Source organism: Monopterus albus, unplaced genomic scaffold, assembly GCF_001952655.1.
Source record: "Monopterus albus unplaced genomic scaffold, M_albus_1.0 scaffold33.1, whole genome shotgun sequence".
Lineage (NCBI taxonomy): Eukaryota > Metazoa > Chordata > Actinopteri > Synbranchiformes > Synbranchidae > Monopterus > Monopterus albus.
In genome coordinates, this window is record NW_018127913.1 from 972,087 (window position 1) to 977,036 (window position 4,950).

Genomic DNA, 4,950 nt, shown 5'->3' on the forward strand with positions numbered 1-4,950 from the left:
ACGTTGCAATAAACAATATATATTAAAAACACAACCCACAAGCACAAGCAAAATCAACACCAATATAAAAACATGAATCAATAAAAATAAATAAAATCAACACAAAAAAAAACATAAATCAATAAAATGAATAAAAACAACACCAACGGAAATAAATGAGTTTTTAAAAGGGACTTAAAAACCTTAAAAACTAGCCCACACAAACATTCACATATACTGTATTTAAAATGTGTTCTTTAGACAAACGTTGCTTTTCACTGGTCATAGAAAAACACGCGCAAATTTGCAGACACTTAGGAAGTTTGCAGGAACAAGTCCCAATTTAAGTCCCAGCTTCTGCTGGATGAGAAACACACAATACAGTGTTTCAACAAGACAAACAAACTACAAGACCATCACACTCTCCCCCAGCAGGCTCCAGTGCTATACAGCGCTGTTCTGCATTACTATAGTGGTCATGACACATGCACATGACACAGCAGTATACGCGGCTGACCCGGAATGCAAGCATGCAAAAAAAAAAATTGTTAATTTTTTTTATGTTATTTTTTTTATTTTGCCTAAGTCCCTTTTATTTCAGTTAAAATTAAGTCATAATTTCTTTTTTTATTTTTTTTATTTCAAGTATGTGGTTGGCCGGTAAACCTCGTTGGGGGGTTATGTTTGAGTTTTCTTATTCAACTTGAGCTAAAACAAAAAGAAAATAATCAATACTGATGCCAAACCATAACTTTTTATGGTTCTCATGTGGTACACCTAAAATGTGTTACCACATTGTTTTATTTATTGCATTATTTTAGCAATTGGCCAAAAATATATTTAATTCATACAGTCTAACTGTATACCTACATTTAATATTAAGAGACATTGTACTGTGTCATTTCCAAGTGCTTTCCAGATTTAATAGTGGGTATAGAGCATGAAAAGTGAGGTGGAACCTTCGTTTCCGGTGTGGTCGCCCCGCAGGTTGCCCTTAGCCAGTGGACTTACTGTTATCTCTGAGCCACAGTGCTTCTCATATTCATTGCTCTTGCCTAGTATATTATTTTCCAGGTTAGTACATGGTAAAACTTTCCAAAAGTAACTTTATAAAGCTTTGCTTTGCTTCTGTACAAGTATATGGGTTTACTAGGATGCTTGTTTGTACGTATTTGGCAAAAATAGTAAGTTAATTGTTCGTGGTTCTGGCTGGCGGTAAAGCGGGCCATATGCAGAAAAACCCGCGAGAGTTCATTGACTATAGCGCTGGAATGTGTTCATTTGCTTTATGTTAAAGAAATATGCACTGTCTATGTTTGATAAGGACCCGGTGTAAAGACATATGGTTATGCAGATTCAATTGTAAGGGCACAGAGTTTTATACTTCTCCATAAAATGGGTTTATATTGAAGTTAATGATATGAATGTATTAAAATGTGTTCTGTTGGACAGCAATTGAAGAGATGCAATCTGGACGTAAACGACAGTGCTCCTCGTATTCATTGCTCTTGCCTATTACATTATTTTCCAGAAATTCTTTCCTGCTACGGCCACTCCACCATTGGGGCCAATAACATCATATTTACACAGGTTATATTCTGATGGAGTTACACATATATAGAGTTATCAGATATTAGTATGACATATCTCAACATCAATTAGAGCGGAATGGTACAATAAATACATTAGGTGAGTGAATAAAACTCACTGCAGCTACACTATACTACAGTTTGTGGTGCTATCACTCTGTGGGTGGTGAGGTCACCTGTTGGCAGGGGTATGTAGATTCTCCAGCCTTCATCGTAACACCTCATCCATGTCCCAGGGGAAGTTGGTGGCAGCGAGGACCATCACCATCCTAGAGGGGTCATCATTCTCCAGGGCTCCACCCACACCTGGTTGCAAAACACACACAAAACCACAATTAACTAGAAAATGCACATTACAGTTCCATTCATGATCTCGAGATCTAAGCAGGAACTCAGTGAATTTGTTTTAGTTTCATACCAGGCCTTCTATGTAGAGTTTTACAGACTGAGATAGTTTGTCAGACTCATTCAGTAATAAAGTAGACTTTATCCCAAACATGAGTTTTCTTGAATTAACAGTGCGTTTATCGAACGAACTGTGTTTACAGCCTTGCATAGTCTCATCACCCATGTGAACTCCATCTTCTCTGTCTCCAACTTGTCTGTATGCAAATACTCCTACTCCCTAAGCCAATCAGGAGGCTCCATTGTCTCTATTTCCAGAACCCAACTTTTGGCGTCCAATAGGAGAACTGGATTTGTCTCATTTCCACTGTCGGCCATGATGTCTACAGTCTGCCATGCCCAGAGCTGGCAGCTGGCAAGTACGGCTTTTATTGGGCAAAAGGCGCCAAGATGGTGATTGTGTAACAGCTCTGTTAGGACATCTCCAAGAAATGCAACTCCAAACTATGTTTTTGGTTCTTTAATCTCATTACAAACTTAATTAGGTTTTCTCTTTACACTCTTGAGTGCGCGATCCTGTGTATATGAATGCAAGACTGTGAACACGCTTAACTTGACCGGGCTAATTTTTTTAGACAGCAGGCTAACCACGTTTTTGAAGAAGAAATGAGCGTCTTTAAACTCGGCAAAGGACAAAGTGTAGGCAACGCCAAACAACAAATTTGTTCTGGACGACCACTCTTACCCTGAGGTGAGCACTAATCTTTGCAGTAAAAAGCATGGATAAAACTGAGGATGTAACCCTACAGCCTTTACCTGATTCTCCGTTGGCCAGCCCAGCAAGAAAAAAAGAGTCTCACCAACGATCTCTCTTTGCAGGAACTGCATTCGAACATCATTAGTGCCTTAACAGTCAAGATAAATCAAGAGAGCAGACAAGCTGGAAAGCATGATAATTGACAATGCCAACACCATCAAAGAACTTAAAAATTCTCTAGAATTTGTTTATGGGGAAATCAGTGATATTAAAAAAGATAAGACCGTGCTGCTGGAAAACTACCAAAAACAACAAAACGAAATCAGTAGCCTATCTGACAGAGTGGTGGACGCTGAACGCTATAAGAGGAGATGGTGTCTTTACCTCTACGGCATGGCTGAAGAGGAGGGTGAAGATGTAAAGCGGAGAGTCTCCCTGATTTGCCAGAAGGTCACCTCGGAGCTGGGTGAGAAGGTGCCGGAAAGCACTGATATTGCACATACACTAGGCAAGCACGGCAGCTCAAATACAAACACACAACCTCTCATCTGGAAGAAAGCAAACGACAATCAATTCCTGCAAGAGAAAAGGCTCCATTTTGGTGAGGATCTAATGAAAATAAAGAAGGATGCCAGAGCTGTGTTGTGGCCAGTTGTAGAAAAAGCCCGCAAGAATGGTCAGAAGGCATACTTTATCGGTCCAAAGGCATTCATCAACGGGAAAGAGATTCGTGCAGGATAAGAACTATCTTCCCACTGCATGAGCAGAGATTTGTTAAGACTCACAATGATAATTATAAAATGAAATTACAGAATGCTAAATTGTGTCTCTGAAAGAATCATCTCCTGTTTGGTCTCTTGACCTGACATCTTTTGAACTAACATCACTGAAGTTCAACCCAGCCAACAGGAGAGACTGACTCTTAATAAGAGACCTATTTAGGGACACATTTATTATGGAAGTTATGTTTGAGTTTTCTTATTCAACTCAAGAGCTAAAACAAAAAGATAATAATCAATACTGATACCAAACCATAACTTTTTATGGTTCTCATATTTACACAGGTTAACAGATTTGATGGAGTTGTTCATTCCTCGGTTAACGTTCTCAAAGGTAGTTACATATTCTGATGGAGTTAAACTTATTTTCGGTCAATAGAAGAGGTTTACGAGATTTGATAAAAAGAAAAGCTCTTTTTCTGTTTTGTAAAGAGGTGAAAGCAGCTCTGTTATTTCTGCAGGAATGTCATTCATGTCCAGATCACTTGAAACTATGGGGCAACAAAATTTGGTTTTCACATGGCACAAATCATTCTGCAGGAGTAGCTATCCTTAAAGACAGATTTAAAGGAAAAATAGTTGAGTCAAGTAGTGCGTTATGGTTGAGTCCCACTCACCAGGAGGGTGAGGGAGAACTGAGGTAGGACTCAAGTTTGCAGACCCAGGTGCTAGTGAAAAAAAAGGTGGTTTAATGATGGTAACACAAACAAAGTAACAGAGTTCAGGTATACATACGACCAGATTTGGACAGTACAAAAACAGGGTAGGGCAGTGATGGCTGAGGAGACCAGGACGAACAGGTGAGTAGACAAACTAACCAGGAGGATGGGCGGACGAAAAAAAAAATCCACAGCCCAGGAACTGTCAGCATGGACATCAAATAATGTATAGTGAAAACACATACGACCAACGTACAAAAAGAAATCCATAGCACAGGAACTGTCAGTGTGGAAATCCAAAAGACGTATTGCTAAACACATGTGAACAATATATAAAAGAAATCAACACAAGCACAGTGACCGTCAGCGTTGAAATCTGCTCACTTAACACCAACACATGTATACAGGTAATGCTCTGGCGATGATGGAGTGTCTGCCTGAGGTTTAAATAAGGTAAGAAAGTAATCACAGTAAGGTGCCTCAGCTGTGCGCTACAACCAACGAGTCACTGATGACTGAATACAACACAGCTGAGGCGCCGATCCCACTGGATGAGAGAGAAAAAGGCAGAGGAGAGGCAGGCCACGCCGAGCGGACCTGACAGAGTGATCCTAATGGCCACTGGCTTTTGCTTGTTATTCAATTTTCAGAGAACCACTTTGTATTAGGTAATGTGTATGGGTATAATCTTCCTACATTGAACTTCATGCTACTTGACAAATTAGAGGAACAGATCAACTCCATCCATCCATCCATTTTCTTCCGCTTATCCGGGGCCGGGTCGCGGGGGCAGCAGTCTAAGCAAAGATGCCCAGACCTCCCTCTCTCCAGACACTTCCTCC

The 4,950-nt window shown here is 40.0% G+C and overlaps 1 long non-coding RNA gene across 1 annotated transcript in view; it reads left to right on the top strand.

Moving 5' to 3' along the window:
• The first annotated feature begins 4,673 nt into the window (after positions 1-4,673).
• LOC109958546 (uncharacterized) overlaps positions 4,674-4,950 on the top strand; it is an 8,581-nt gene continuing 8,304 nt past the window's right edge. The window contains exon 1 of the long non-coding RNA XR_002274693.1: positions 4,674-4,776. This is a non-coding gene — a long non-coding RNA (uncharacterized LOC109958546). The remainder of the gene's footprint in view (positions 4,777-4,950) is intronic.